Source organism: Cupressus sempervirens, chromosome 2 (assembly GCF_028749045.1).
Source record: "Cupressus sempervirens isolate cs-2001-9-10 chromosome 2, ASM2874904v1, whole genome shotgun sequence".
Taxonomy (NCBI): Eukaryota; Viridiplantae; Streptophyta; class Pinopsida; order Cupressales; family Cupressaceae; genus Cupressus; species Cupressus sempervirens.
The window spans coordinates 215,162,339-215,180,183 of record NC_143119.1 but is presented as its reverse complement, the minus strand read 5'-3'; positions in this window follow the sequence as shown (position 1 = coordinate 215,180,183).

Here is a 17,845-nt window from a genome sequence, read left to right as displayed (position 1 = left end):
TTTCTTGTGAGAAGCCTTCTCCAAGGATGCCTGATGAGCTAATTGGGTAATCTCATCATATGTTCCAAATTTGTATTCAGCTTTATCCTTCTCTAATTTAAACAATAAATCAATATATCTAACTATTGTTTCATCATTCAATTCATAACCTACGAGATCAATAAATGTTCCTCAAGGTTCTACTACTTTTATATAAGTAAAATTTGTATCTACCATAATACAAATGTCATCTTTAAACCTATCTACAATTGTAGTTGTAATTATGAGTCTCTGTCTCATTTTATTTTGAAATATCTTCATTATCAAGTTCCCACTATCTAATATCTTAGCTACTAGATGTCTGCTAGATACTTCTATAATCTTCTCCATTGTACATCTATCACTACTTATTATCTCTGTGACTGATAAATATGTAAATCTCTTAAGAACATGAAAGAATATGTAATAGATTAATGACTGAAATCTAAACATACTATTCTGAGTCCTCTTTATATTTTCTTGGTTCTCAAGTAGTTGCATTCTCAAAATTTCACTGAGGTTTACTTCTTCCTTCTCAATACATATCTTATAGGCTACATAGATGAATCCAACTGACAATTCATCAGTTTTTGAACTTGCACATACAGAGTAGGCAACAATTCTACTTAGGAATCTTACATCATCTTGTTTAATGGTGCTGATCTCAATGGCCTTTCCATTGTACATTTCTTTGGTATAACTTTTAACTTTCTTTTTAACCATTTTCTCACCTATAAGTACACTACCTTTTTTGCTAAGACCAGTTACCTCATGAATGAGGTCGACATAATTATCAATTGCACTATCTTGCATCCATAGTCTCCCATCATTCATTCTACTTAATATGATTTATGTCCACTCATCTATATCTAATTCATGGTAGAAATGATATTTGAAGAGGTCTAGTTCCTTCAAGTGTTCAAATCTAGGTTTTAGAGTCATATCATGATTGAAAACTAATTCCATATCCTTGTTCATGTATTCACTCCCAATAGATTTAAATTTACTTTTAAGATAACTTTATATATCTTCCAAATATACTACATTGCTCAGAGTAATGGATAATGCTGAGTTAGGATTTCCTTCTATGGGTTTCATGGAAATAACTTTCAAATTAGGTCTGCCCTCATTCTCAATAGTGTACACTACTGACATATCCATATTCTATCAAATATGAGTTTTTATTGAAATAAATTCTATCAAGTTTGTAATCTATTTATTCCATCAACTTTAACTGGCATTAATTGCATACTTTGCAAACATGAAAAAGCTATTAATTACCTTCTTTAATCAAATGACTATTCAAGATCATCTATCCAATCTTTAGATGCCACCTAAGGTTTTCCATAGCTTTCTTCCATCATGAAAAAGCTCCACTAAACTTCACTCCATGAAATTCTCATCACAAATCATAGTTTTCATCTTTTACTACAAAATTAACTTACTCTGTAATACCAGTAACTCTTAATTCCTTCACAACTTATTTAGATAAGCTTCAAATTATAAGTGATGATAAATACCATCTAAACTTATCTTGATACAACTTTTTCAAACTTCTCTTCCTCTAATTAAATCTCTAAATGAAGTTTCAAATTTTGGTGTTGTGAACAAGATTAATTAAACATAATTGAATCAAGCTCAATAACTAACTTTGGTCTGTGTGTCTTATCATCTAACTTATCCTTTGAGATGTCTAATCATTTTACAAATGCCTCATTGAGTTCTTCTCAAATTTTATTGACAATATTTCTTTGTTCCTCATTGTCTTTGTTAGTTTTAGAGTTGCTTTCATGGTTCCTTCTATCATTTCTAATGTTCCTTCCATCATTCCTTCTATTTCTAAGGTTTCTTCCATTGTTCCTTCTATCTTTGAAGTTTCTTTCCATTCTTAAAAACTTTGTTATATGTCCAAAGTTGTTGCATAACTAACATACTGGTGTTCTACTTCTAGGATTTTTTTGACCATCAACTGCATGACAATTCTAAGCTATGTGTCCAATTTGTTACACTTATAATACACGATCTTTTTTCTTCCTTCATAAGGTCTTCCTTCTCTCGAGTTATTTCATAAGATCTTCTTCTATATAGAGGGTTAGTATTTCTAGACATTCTACTATTTCCTCTATCATTATCATATTTAGATTTCCTACAATCAATTCCTTTATGACCCATACCATGACAATTTCAATAATAAAGTCATTAGCATGATTAAATGACTTATTTGTACAATCTCTTTTCATATGACCTATTTCATTACATGAAAAACACTTACCTCTAAATTTGTACCTTGTTTTCTTAGGATATTCCACTTGCTTTGGTTCACCCAATATTTCAACTTCCTTGTCTTGTCCAACTTCTTTAGGTTTATCAGAAGATTGACTAGATTCAATCTTATCATCAGATTTACCCTTTCTTTTGGAACTAATCTAATCTCAAGTTTCTTTGTAGACATGTGAAATAGATAACCAAGACTAGTATTATCATAAGTAGGTCTTTGTATTGATGTTGGATCATCAAGCTTTTCTCTACTAGAATAAAGCTTCTCAAGTTTTTGCTTGCACTGAGTTAATTCACCTTTCACAAAAGTATCGTATTTATGAAGTTCTTTATGATCTATTTTCAATGTTTCAAATTTAGATGTCTTCTTTTCTAGACTTGCTCTCAAATTTTCATTTTTAGTCTTCAAATTAGACTCAACTTTGTTAGGATCATTTCTCAAAGTCAACTTCAATTTTTAATTTTCAATTTGTACTTCAAAATCTTCTATTTTGTCTTTATCTTCGAAAAATCATCATCACTAGTTTCAGATTCAATAGATTTAGGCTTGGATTTGAGATGTTCAATCTTTTCTTTCAATTGTCCAATGTATACTTTGGAGTCTTCATATGTCTTTTGGCTTCTCTCTTTCTTCAGTAAGGAGATCAATTTTTTCAATTGCCTCTTCAAGGTTCTTCATCAACTGTTCCATATCCATAGGGATCTTACTCAAGTTGTTAAGCCTCTTTAGAGTAACTGAGCTCTGATACTAATTGTTAGAAATAGAGATTACTAAGAGGGGGGGTGTGAATTAGTAATCTTCAAACTTTAGTTGTTAACTATATATTATTACTTACTTTAAACCATACATAACAAAGTAATAAATTAATACTAAACAATAATAGTAACCATGCACAAATGTAACTCATAACACCATTTTTTTTAACTTGGAAAACCTTGGCAGGAATGATAACCACTAGATAACATATTGATATATAAGTTCCTTGTTAGAGGATGGACCTTGTTAGGAGTGAATGAGAAAATTTAGTATAGAGAGTCCCTATTAGGAAACTTTGAATCCCTATTAGGAGATATAGTACAATAGATACAAGATGATCCCACTACCCAAACATGCACTTCTAGTTACAAGAATATCTCACTACCCAAACAAGTAATTAGACTTCTAGAATATAGATTCTTTCTTAGTTCAACCTCAGATCATAAAATAGCTTGACAAACTTTTCATATATCACTTTCACATCAACTTGCACACTTGAATTCACAAGATTTCCTTTCCATAAATACCATGCCTTTACACAAATTACTGCTAGGTTAGCTAAGACCATAATACACTTTTCCAACTTAGAGTAAACATATAGGATGTTGGCGCTAATTGGACAAGTAATTATTTTGTAAACAAAATAATTCCTTTCCTTCAATTCCAATGTCCATTTTCACTTAAAACACAAATATCTCTTTTCCATACAATCCATACTAACTTTTGAGCTTATACACATCATGATCAATATGTATACTATCTCATTCTAACTTTGGTAGTCATAATATGACATCAACAAGAAGTTATAATCAAACAATACATTTCTATATACCAAAATCCATACTTAGACAATATTCTAATTACCAAAAGCTAAGTATCTTTATTTCTGAGGTTTCTTGTAAGCATGTACATCATGTGTTGCCATAAATGAAAACAATTACATATCTCCTTTAGCCAATTTTCAATAGGAATCTCCTACCAGGTATTCAAAGTCTCCTAATAAGGACTCATATGTATTGGATGTATGCATAGAATCTTAACAATGTCCATCTTCTAACAAGGAATATTTGTATTAGTACATCATCTTGTGGGTACCATCCCCACTGGAGGTTTCCCTTTGATCAAGGGTTTTTCTATTTAACATATCTAGTGTTATTATGTATGAGTGTCTTGTTTTGGTTTCATTTTATATTGTTTATATGGTTAATTTTGTTTAATTTTGATAATTGTGATAATAGTTGGATAATTGATTCACCCCCCTTCTTATTTATAGTAGTGGACTATATATTATAATGAGAGAGAGAGAGAGAGGGTGGCTTAAGGATTAATTAGAGAGAGACAATTCTTAAGGATAACATGTTAGATAGAGACAGAGAGAGGTTATTGTTGAAAATATTGTCAATTAGATGTCTAGTGAGTTGTCATTTATGGAAACATGTATTCAACATTTCATTTATGCATTTATAGATAGAAAATTGTCTAAGTGTTACATAATTTGTAGGAGTACAGAGATAGATATGATGTGTATAGATGACACACTTTGCATTAGCTTGTGTGTATTTGATGATAGCTTTATGAAAATTTCATATTCATGTGCTTAAGTGTGTAGATGTGTACAGGTAATACGATGCAGGTTATAGTCAAAATACCAATACGAGTATTTAATAGAGCATAGTAGAGAATTGACTTGTAAGACATAAGGAATTATTTTTGTGACAAAATAATTACTAAGTTATGATGAGATGATTTTGTGGATATTAATCCATAAGATATTTTGCATTATGTCAAGCTTGTGAAGACATGAAGGTTGACTGAGCAGAGAATTGTTAATTTGCAAAGTATAAGTAGAGAGCTTATCTTGCACAAGGAATGTGAAGTTGACGTAAAGATGTATGATATAAAAGCTATTGTATGGATAATTTTAAATTTATATGAGCCTTATGTAGTGCGAGATTTGATGTATGATTAGAGAAAGTGAAAATTATAGTAGTGAGAAAGTATTGTATGTATATCTATTCTTGTGAAGAATTTTATTGTATAATTTCATGTAAGGTAGTGGGTTCTTCTTGCATACATTTTATTTGTTCTACCAACTCCTAACAAGGTTGAAGAAACTCCTAGTAGGATTGAGGCTTCTAACAAGGCCTAGTCCTCTAACAAGGACTCAAGCTATTATATGTACTTCATAGTCTCCTGACAAGGTCAATATCCTTAACATGATTTCTTTTGTTTAGTGCATCATCTAGTGGGTATCATCCCCACCAGGATTTTCCTTTGGACAAGGTTTCTCTAGCTAACAAATAATGGTGTTATTAGTTCTCTATGTATATGGTTATATCTACTATTTGACATTGTTGGCTTACTTTTATATACAAGTTATAAAGTAATTAACAATATTAAGTTGTGGGCAAAATTTTGTAGAATACTAATTTGCCCCCTTCTCCCCCCCACCCCTCTTAGTATTATCTATTTCTAACAATTGGTATCAAAACCTAGTTACTCTAAATAAGCTTAACGAAATGAGTAAGATCGCTATGGATATGGAATAGTTAAAGAGAAATATTGGAGAAACTCTTGAACAAATTGGCCTTCTTATGAAAGAAAGAGATAACCTAAATGATAGGTATGAAGATGCAAAATTTAACATTGGGAAATTGAAAGACAAGATTGATGATTTGAAATCTAGTAAGGAATTAAATGTGCAAACTAGTGAAAATGATAAAGTAGAAAATCTCAAGAAAGAAAATGAGATCTTGAAGCATGAGTTGAAAATTGTGGAACTTAAGTTGAGCCTTAAGAAAGATGGTAGTAAAAGTGAACCTGATCTAAACTATGAGAATGCAAGCCTTAGACCCTAGTTGACTCAAGTAACATGTAAATTAGATTCTACTAAGATCAAGCATGTAGAATTAGAAAAGTACAATACCATTATGAAAGGAGAATTGACACAAGCTAAGAAATAGTTAGAGAAACTTTATTCCAGTAGTGAAAAAATTGATGAACAAATATTTCACTAAAGACCTTCTTATGATAAGATAGGACTTAGATACCTTATTGGATAGAAATATGCTATGAAAGTTGAAATTAGAAAAGAACCGGATCCAATTGTTAAATCCCCTAAGAATCTTATTTGAGTAAAGTAGAATCAAGTACAACTACAGAAGTATCAAAAGAGATTGAACTAGTTGATTTGTCTATGAAACATGATGATCCTAAGAAAATAAAGTAAGTTGGTAAACCTAAGAAAAATGAACCACCCAAGGAGATCAAGCATTAGTTCAAAGGTAGATGTTTCATATGCAATGAAACTGGTCACATGAAAAGAGACTACATAGATAAGTGTTTTAGACCTATTACTAATTTCTATTGTTATAATTGTAGTATATTGTAAGAAACTTAACTTTGATAGTAATAATGTAAATAGTAGAATTTTTAGGAACACTAAACTTGCACTTAGTAAAAGAGGAAGATCATAGAGTAGATCTAATGATGGAGGAATATCTGACAGAGAAATGAAACTATTTTTATGTTATAAGGGTAACAATCATGGACACATTGCAAGGAATTGGAAAGAACCTAATAGTTAGAATGGAACCAATTAGAGATGGAATGAACATGTATGTTAGTTATGTAATAACTTTGGACACACAATGAGATATTGCAGAATAGACAAAAGAAACTTCAACATGAATCCTAATCATAGAAGAAATAATAACAAAAATGACAAAAAGAATGATAAAAACAATTATAAAAACAAAAGGAAGAAATCAAGGAACATGTTGATGAATTAAAATAAGCATTTGTCAGATCCAAGGATCCAAAAAGTTCTTATATAGTTTTGGAGGAACATTATTTTGATGCACCTAATGAGAGATTGAAGTCAAAAATTATTTGTGACTCATCTTATTTTAATTAAAGCATTAGTAGTAGAGGCAAAGCATCAGTTGGTCAAAACTGATGTTAGAGAGAAAATGAGAAGTTGTGCAATGAAAAAAAAGTAGAAGACATAGAAACAAAACTATGGTCAAGTGTGCAAGAAAGGATATGATCTTGGGAAGCTATGAGAAAGAAAACAAGGTTACTACTAAACAGAGATAGTTTTTGAAATTGTGGTAGATACACATTTAATATGGAGTCTGATTTGAAGTGATATGAAGACCCCAAGCAAGATTTTGAGTATCATTTGATCATGTGAAGTGTCTAGAGTGAATAAAAGAGTGATTTGACATCAAATTGAAGAGCAAAAAGAAATTCTTGAAGCAAGCAGTTGAAAAAGCCCTAAATACAATTTTTAAGGTATTTTACAAAGCTCAAATTAAGTTTTTAGTACATAAAGTTAGAGATTCAATGGTTAGTTAGACAGTACAGGATGTTAGTCAAAGGCTAAGGTATATGCTCAAGAAATATCCATTTGTTTCTCTTGTGGATGATCTATTAGGTGCATTTTTGTGAACCCCACAAAATGTGCTTCACATAGAAGATATAAGGAGTTATATCCACTACAAAATTGAAAGTATAGGAGATAAGGATATATAAAAGGACTTAGAAGTCATGTGTAATAATGACCTAAATTTAAATCTGAGTACATGCACATGAATGACTTGATTTTATTGAAGTATATGTTCTATACTAAGTTTGATAATCATGAAAGGAATCAAATCATTCGAAATAGGGCCCATGATGAAATATTTTGGCTAGGTGATACACATGTTGCAATTAACAATGACCTAATTCACAAGGTCACAAGTCTAAGTAATGACAGATGCAATCTTGTAAATGAAAGAAATGTAAGGAGGTTGGTTGAGACAAACCTATTTAGTAGATTTGATGGAAGAAATATAAAGGTGGATACAATTCAGGATAAAGGAGTCAAGGTTTTGAGTAGAATTTTAGGGTACAAGTTTAACCATGGTTCAAGGGTTAACTCAGTACTAGCTAGACTTTTACATGCAGCCTATGTAATGATAGTTGAGAGGAGAAAATTGAACCTATGTGAGATAATTGGAGTACAGTTACTGGATAACATTGCAAAACTAAAGAAGACTAAGAATGCAGTCTTTAGATTTAAGTCCTTATTAACACATTTTTTCTATGTAACAAAGAAGTTCCTAGGGATGACTAATTGGGAAAGTAATGAGTGCACAATGAAGTTGGTGACTTGGTGTTACAAGGAAAGGCTATAAAATGTCAGAGATAGTGAAATAGCTAGAATGATAATGAATTTTTAGAATGAGATAAAATAGAGGTACATAATACCTCTTTCTATGGTAGAGAAATAAAAAGATGATTTATGCATCATGGAGGTAGTAGAACCAAGGGTAAATTTTATTCAAGCCATGGCATATAAGATGAGTGCAAAACTCATTGAAGGGTATGTACAAGTCATACTCCAATCAGAGAGGGACCTTGAGTGCCCTAGATGGGGTACTTATGAAGAGAAAGTGAGGGAAGTTCATTATAAACTTCACAACAAGGAAAGAATGAAGAAAGTTGAGAAAGTGATAGATTCTATCCTTAAGGATTCAAGCATGACTCAAGAGGAATTCAATGAAGTCAAGAGAATTACACTTGAAATGAAGGCGACTAGACAATCTAAGCTCATATAAGCAACACCTATTATTTTTGTAGCACATTTTGTAGGTATAACTATTTTTGAACCAAGTGTGCATGCACCATATGTAGTAGTTGTACAAGTGCAACGAATAATAGTTTAAGCACTTAAAAGGAAAGCAAAGGTTGAAACACCTGTTGCACAGAGGAAGTCACAAAGATTGGTGAAGGTTAAGCAGGAACCCACACCATCCACCATAAAAAGAGTCAAGAAAACCTCTAATGGACCTAGAAAAGGGATGGAAACTCTACAAGTTAGTGATTTAGAGGAATCTAAAGATGAAATTAAGGACAAACTAGTGGAACAGGCAACATAATAAGGAAGAACTCCACCAAGAAAGAACTCATGGAAACCTAAGGTAGAAAACCTTAACATGCAAATAATTTAAATGGTCATAATTTTGTATAGTTAAATAAGTATTATAGTTTGTATAGCAATATGGATAGAAGAAAACTACAAAATTCCATACTGGGAAACATGATCTTAAGGAACAAAAGGTTTGACAATATCCAGAATAAGATTCTAGAAGACCTATATAATAGGTTAATGAACAAAAAGAAAAGAGTGACAGAAGATGACACTAAATTGAGAGAAACTATAATTACTAAATTATGTGAAGTCTACTCTAAGGAGGGCATGGATAAAATTTTGAAGGGTATTGAGCCCTTGCTGAGGAACAAAAGAAGAGAAATTCTTTTGATGGAAGGAAATTATGAGGATGTGAGAAAGGAAACAGAGGAGGCCGTAGTTAAATATATGACCTCAATACCTTCAATAATAAAGGTGAGTGCATAGTCTAAACCTATGAGCCTAGTGTATGTCCAAGAAAGTACACATTCCAATGATGAGGAAGAAGTTGAGGAGACACAACAAGAACCATCATCACTTAACATAGTTATGGGTACTAAATCCATACAAGTGGATAGTACATAGATAACTATAGATACAAAAGAAAATCCATTTGTAGTTTTCAGAACAACCATTTTTTGGTAATATCATTGCCTATTCAATCTTAAATAAAGAAGAAGAAGAAGCACCAAAGAAGCAGGAAGAGGAGAAGATGAAAGAGGAAGAAAAAGGCAAGAAGAAGAAAAGAAGAAAGAATAAAAAAGGTTATAAGAGGAAAAGAAGAAGAAAGAAAGAAAAACTGGAAAGAGGAAGAAAAAAAGGAAGAAATAAGTAGAGAGACTAAAGGAAGAGAAGAAGAAAGTTGAGGAGGAGAAGAATATTGTAGAATTGAAAGTAGTTACATTCATTCTAGTAGTAACTCTAGTAGTAGTAGTAGTAGCAATACCATCTAATGATGATGGTGACTAGAAAGGGTTAATGAGATCATTGAGCAAGTTATTTACAAAGAACAAATCTATTAAGTATTTGGAGAAGATGTTATCAGAAGTCTTGGATAGGATTTCAATTGTAGCTAATCTAGACTTGTAGAAAAAGATCAAATAATAGGTGAAGTATTTTGATGAAGAGTTCACAACTTTATCTGAAGTAGCCTCAACAAAAGCTCAAGCCAAGCATGATGCAACACTTTTTGACACATTGTGCATGAATGTAACAAATGAGCTAAAGGGACTTGATGTATGCGTAAAGGAATTAAGGAAACATATTAATGAGGGAAATAAGTTATATGGATAGTGTTTGATTTCATACAAGTACCTAACAAATTTTGAGAATCAATTAAAGTTTTAGATGAGTGAACTTTATACACTCACTACAATGTTATAGCTCATTGAGACCAACATTGAAGAATGTGGAACAAAAGTGGAGAAGATCAATAATAAAATCTGAGGTTTGGATTTTAATAAGGAAAAGGTAGTAAATAGGTTCTCAAATCTTAGAGAAATCTTGTAAACTAAGATCAACATTTTGCAGAGGCAACTAGAGGAATATCTTGCAATAAAGACTTCCTATGATAAGTTTTCCTATACTGATTTAAGAATAGTAGAAATGGAATCCTATGCACTATGCACACTAATTAGTATCTCTGATATAGTTAAAGATAACTAGAAGAAGGAAGCAGAAAGACTGAGACTTTTATATGCAATTTTTTTTTCCAAGATATCAAGTTGATTAGCAACATGCTACCTAGTTTTTGTATATAGTTTTTGACACCTTTTCCATTGATATCAAAGGAGTAATATATATAAGGAAAATCTTTTATGTAGTATAAGGAGTTATATTTAAGGGGAAGTATACTTATGTATCAATTTAAGGAGTGATAAGGAATGTAATATTCCATCAAAACATGAATAAAATTGTTATGTTTTGAAGGCAATTTTTTGTATAATTACTTTTATTTGTTTTGTTTTGTATGACATAATTTTGGGACTTAGCCAATTTTCCCAAATTTTTCCATCAATTCCAAAGGGGGATATTGTTGGCAATATGGTAGTTATATATCTAGTGAGTTATCATTTATGCAACATGTATTTAGCATTTTATTTATGCATTTATAGATATAAAATTATCTAAGTGTTAGACAATTTGCAGTAGTATAGAGATAGATATGAGGTGTATGGATGACACACTTTGAATTATCTTATGTGAAGCTAAGGATAGCTTCATGAAAATGTCATAATGACATGGTTAAGTGTGTGGATGTGTACATGCAAAAAAATGCAAGTTATATTCAAAATACTAGTACAAGTATTTAATAGAGAAGAACAAAGCATATCAAAGAATTGAGTTTGTATGTTTTAAGGAATTATTTTGGTAACAAAATAATTACCAAGTCATGATGATCCATTTTTCTAGATATTAATCAATAATATATTTTATATTATGTCAAGCATGTGAACACATGTAGGCCAACTGAGCAAATAATTATTAATTTGTGAAGTATAAGTAGAGACCTTATCTTGCGCAAACAATGTGAAGTTGATGTGAAGATATATGATATGATAGATGTTGTATGGACAACTTGAAAGATATATGAGCCTTATGTGATGTGAGATCTGATGTATGATTAGAGAAAGTGCAAATTAAAATAGTGAGAAAGTATTGTATGTATATTTATTCTTGTGAATAACTTTATTCTATAATTGCATGTTAGGGCAATGGGCTCTTCTTGCATACATTCTATTTTTTTTTCCAACTCCTAACATTGTTGAAGCAACTCCTAATAGGGTTGAGTCTTCTGGCAAGGCCTAGTCCTCTAATAAGGACTTGAGACACTATATTTACTTCATATACTCCTATCAGGGTCAATATCCTTAAGATGATTCTTGTGTTTAGTGGATCATCTAGTGGGTATCATCCCCATTGAGGTTTTCCCTTGGCCACTGTTTCCCTAGTTAATAAATAATTGTGTTATGAGTTCTCTATGTGTATGGTTATATTTAATGTTCAACATTTTTTGTTTACTTTCATATGCAAGTTATAGTATTTAGCAATATTCAATTGTGGGAAAAAAAATTTAGAATACTGACTCACCCCCATTCTTAGTATTTTCTATTTCTAATAGTTAGGAGTTAGTTAAAGAGTGCAAGAGGTTAGGAGTTAGTAAGATAGATATATTAGGATTTTTCTAATTAATGAGTGAGTTTGTGTATGTGTGTTGGAGAGAGAGAATTAAAAACATTTTAGCATTCATGTTTACCTATTGATTACACATATGAAAAATAATGACTACCCATTTTAGATTATGCTTAATTCAAATCAATGGAAATGAAATTTTGATGATATAGGATTGATTTATCTACATGATGTTGTAAAGCTCTTCAATAGCTTTCCAATAAATTTTAAGGAGAGTAAATCAAACTCTATATGTGAAAGTTATGGCCTTCAGAGTAAAGTGTACATTTAGTTCTTCAAAATCTGATTGGGTTTTGAATAACCCGATCGGGTTTTGAATGTAATTTTTCATTTTCATAAAAAAATTGTGTTATTTGAATCCTAGAAACTAAATCTAATTTTGAATGCACATTTTCATTTTCATAACCTAATTAGGTCATTTGAATCCTAGAAACCCAATCGGGTTATGACTTGGTGATAGCACTAGGAAACGACCCAAAGGATTGGGAGACTTTTTGCCTCCAATTTTTTTTCTTTAGATTTTTTTCATCTTCTAAGATGAATTCTCATATTTTCCTTAATTAGGTTTGCTAATTTTGAAGTGGGTATCTCTAAAATTATCACCATAATATTACACGTCTTCTTAACTTTCTAACAATATAAATTTTTCTATTTTCAGACAACATTAACATGGTAAAATTTAATTACTTTTACTAATGCCTTGACATTCCTCATAGACATCTGCCTGGCATTTTTTTAATAACTTTTGATATATTTAAAAAAATTCAAAACAAACTATATATTATTTTTCTACACCTTATTCTATGCACATTTTTTTTTAAAAAAATCGATTGGTTTGGTGTAAGTTATGCTCAACACACAAACAAGTACCAAAATTTTAGGATGCACTTAGTTCAATAATTCATAAAAAATAAAATACTCATCAAAAAATTACAAAAAAGTATGGAACTTTTACATATGACTCTTAACTATCATCCTACCAAAGGGATGTGAAAAATAGTGAATATAAAAATGCCTTTTGTGTTGCATACGAAAACAACTATGTTATATTTTCTTAAAAAAATAGAAGCTATTTTTATATGTACACAAAATTTGACCCACCTAATATTATCCATTAAAAAAAATATAATATTTTATAAAGTAAATTGAGAGTACTACAATTTATATGATTTACACATCTTGTCATTTTGAGTGGATGACCCTCAAACATCTCATCCATGTTCAAGTTTACTTGATTTCATAAAAAAAGTTCCCACTTATACCCCCCTTTTGTACACCATCTTGGTGTACTCACCCACAAAAATAAGTATATTATTCTACGCTCTCATTTAACCCCAATCTTAAGGACATCTCCAGATCGGGCGTCTTAGCTCGTAGCTATCTCATTACCTTCCTGACAGCACACCCCTTCACATTCTTCTTGGACAAGACATCCTCTATCCAGGGCCAATCACATATGCATATGTTGACATCATCAAAATATTTTGGCACATGGAGATTAACCATTTATTCTTGACCATGGTGGTGAGATAGATATCTTAACATTTTTCATACCCCATGTTTTGAGTCTCATTATTCTCCATAGTGTTAACCCCATAAGCTAAAAAAAATTTATCCACAAGTATGATTCATTAACATAAATAAATTCATAAACATAATTTAAAAAATATAATCCATAAACATACATTTCTTACCTTCTTCTTTTCTTGGTCCATGTGGCCCTATCTTTAGTCGACCCTTCAATGAATTATTCCTTCTAGATTATGTCAACTCTATTTTTACTTTCTAAAATTCTTCCTTTTCTAATTATAAGGAAAGGATAAAATATACTTGTTTATTTCTTCTTTTCCAAGAGTCACAACCTTTCATTATAATTTTTTTTCTGAAAATTCACACCACTTCATAGTTATAATCCTTTCAAAAAGTCACAACACTTCATAACTAAAATCCTTTGGAAAAGTCTCAATTCTTTATAATCACAATATTTTTGAAGAGTCGCAGCTATACATAATTATGACCCTTTCGAAGGTTCACATGCTTTCAATATCATTGATACCTTTTCTAAAGGTCACTTCCATATTTTCTTCATATTAGTTTCCTCTTCCTTTTTTCCTTTTTGAACTCCTATCTTCTCCTTTCTTTTTCTCCCACTCTAAAATAAACTCTCCCCCCTTTTATATCTTAATATTAAGAATCATGTCTATTTGTTAAACATCTCTTGACTTTTCATTAGATTTAGTTAATCTATATTATTCTATGTTATATTATTCATTTACTTACTTATTTGTGTTTATTATTATTTGTTATTAAATTCTATTTAGAATGTTGACATACTTTCTACAATATTGTCTCTTGTATTTAATTTTATTTCTTTATTTACTCATTGTAATTTTATTACTTTTTATTAAATATTATTTCATTAATAATATAGATTAAATAATAATAATTTCCTATTTTTATAATTTAGTATTAGTTTTAATATAACTTTGTTGTCATTATTTATTTTTGGAAAAAGGGGTAAAAATTTATTCAAATAAAGCCAGAATACAGAAGGCCTCAGGCCCAAACAACCAAAACACCAACCCAACACCAATTAAGTTCTATCTTTTTCCACTAATTGCTCGAAGGTCCCACCAAGATCAGTAGGAAGATCATCCCTATCAGAAATATCCCAACCAACACCCCTCTCTGATGCCCATTTTGCCAAGACATCAGCCACTCCATTCCATTCCCTAGGAATATGACAGAAGGAGATCCCATCCACAAAGCTACTCAAGTGAAGAATCTCTCTAAAAATAGAGGCAATTTTCTAGCTAGATTCATCCACTCTTTAGTTATTTATCATATCCACAACTATCTGAGAGTCAGACTCACAAACCATTCTCCTCCATCCAAGAGAACAAGCCCGCTCCATAGCCACCTTAATGGCCAAAGCCTCCATCATGTTATTGGATTGAACTCCTTTGTGAATAGAGAACATGAAAGTAATATTGCCATCTGCATCTCTCCCAATCCCCCCCACTCCAGCCTGTCTAGGATTCCCATGGGAGGAGCCATCAGTGTTAATCTTTAGGACTACATCAGGTGGAGGACTCCATCTCCCCACTCTATAAACCTTCCTCTTTCATGGCTGAGATCTCTTATTGCTAATAGTTCCAAATCCTTTATCCACTAATCCTAAATTCCTTACAATACTAGAATCACCAGGATTCACCAGCTCTGACATGTCACATTTAGCAAAGATAGTCTCTTGAAGCCTAGTTAGGATCAACTGCTATATTTTAGTGACTCCCAAGTTGGAATTATAGAAAATCCAACGGTTACGCTCCAACCAAAGATTCCACAAAATGAAAAAAGGTCTAATAGCCCAGATCACCTGAAGGAATGAAGTTTTTGTAGGGGGTCTACCAAGGCTATCCAAAAATTCAATAAGAGATTCAGCATGAATACATCTATAGCACCATGCCTCCCACCACTTATGCCAGATCTCTCTAGAGAGAGGACATAAGAAGAAAACATGAGAGACATCTTCCCCATCCAACATACATAAGGAATAGAAAGAGGGTCCCTGAAACCCTCTTCACTGGAGATTATCCCAAGTAAGAAACTTATTTTGCACAACCATCCATAGAAAAAAATTACATTTCAGCCAAGAAGATTTATTCCAGACCTTCCTCCACTAGGGAACCTCCTGAACTACATTACATTGGCTATCTAGCTAAGCATATCCCTGGGCCACACTGAACTTACCTTTTGGGCAAGAACCCCATGCCAAGATGTCTTTGCCTTTAGAAGAGCTGCAAAGCCTAGTAGAGAGAAGATGCGCCAGATCAACTCAAATATCTGAGAAGCCCCCTGTGGGCCAAACCTATGGATCCTTCAAAGTAGCTACCTCCATCAATCTACACCTCCTAACAGTCTTGAAGTGAGCTATCATGGTCCAACCTATAGAAGAAAAAACCTAATATAGAGGTAGAAGGTGGGGAAAATTGTAGAGAATAGGAGGGTGGCCATCCCAAGATTCCTGCCAGAATAACACACTTGACCCCTCATTACAGATCCAAAAAAGGCCATCCTTGATAAGAGGAGCACCCCTTTTAAGGGTATCCCAAATAAAGGACCCCTTACCATCAAGCTCAAGTCTAGGAATATCCTAGACCTCCACTCTTGGGAAATACTTATGGGTCAAAATCTTGGCCCAATCCTGATCTTGATTCTTGCACCATCTCTAGTATAACTTTGCAGCTAGAGCTTTGACACTGAGATCCATACATTTAAGGCCTAGACCCCCAGAAAACTTAGGCAAGTAAACAGTGTCCCAGTTGACTAAGCTCCATTTAGAGGATTGGAGATTGCCTGACCAAAGGAATTTTCATGATAAACCATCAAAATCTTTCATAACTCCCATGAGAGGAGTTTGCACTAAACACCTATAAATAGGAAGAGCCTAAATCATAGTCTTGAGCAGGGTAACCCTCCTAGCAAATGAGAGCCACCTATGAGTCCAATGATGCACTCTGCTATGAAATTTTTCAACAAGACCTTGCCAATATTCTTTCTGTTGAGTCCCCAAAGCTAAAGGAACTCTGAGATAGATCAAAGGGAGGGGTCCAACTTGAAACATGAGAATTCTAGCAATCCTAAGCTGAATCCACTGAGGAGTATTAAAGAAATAAATAGAAGATTTACCTTCATTAATTCATTGTCCAGAAGCTTTTAAATAAGTATCCAAAATCTTTATGAAGTTTCTTGCCTCATTAGAAGTAGCCAAGCCCATCAATCCAGTATCATCCACAAATTGAAGGTGTGTAGATGCTGGAATATCATTGCACCACTTCCACCCTTGAATAAGTCCTAGATCTGCTTGAGATTTTATAAATCTACCCAAGCCCTCTGCCATAATGATAAACAGATATGGAGAGATAGGATCCCCTTGACGGAGTCCTCGAGAAGCAGAGAATAGGTCAATAGGTTCTCCATTAATAAGAACCAAAAAGGATGGGGAAGACACACAACTGAGAACCCAATCCACCCATTCCATAGTAAATCCAAAAGCTAGAAACACACAACCTAGAAAGTTCCAACTAACTCGGTCATATGCTTTAGCTAACTCTAGCTTAATAAAGATAGCCTTTTCCTTGGACATGGCCATAGAGTGGATAGCTTCTCAAGAAATAACCACCCCATCAAGAATCTATCTCCCACTAACAAAACCTCCCTATTCCTCAGAAATCAGAGTGGCAAGAAAAGGCTTAAGCCTCTCAGTAATTAATTTTGTGATGATTTTGTACGTGACATTACATAGAGCAATGGGTCTGAACTAATCCAACCTGTTAACCCCATCAATCTTGGGAATGAGAGCTAGAAAAGAAGCATTCATAGACTAGAGCATTTGTTTATTTTGATATGACTCTTAGACAACATCTAGAAAATCAAATTTAATAATCTCCCAAAACTCCTAGAAGAATTCAATGGGAAACTCGTATGGGCTTGAGGCTTTACCTTTCGGCATACCAAAAACCACTTTCTCCAGTTCGTCAACCATAATAGGTTTTAATAGATCTCTATTCATACTACTGGAAACAAGATGAGGAATATGGACTAAGATAGCCCTTCTCTCCTCTAAAGAAATAGGATCCTCC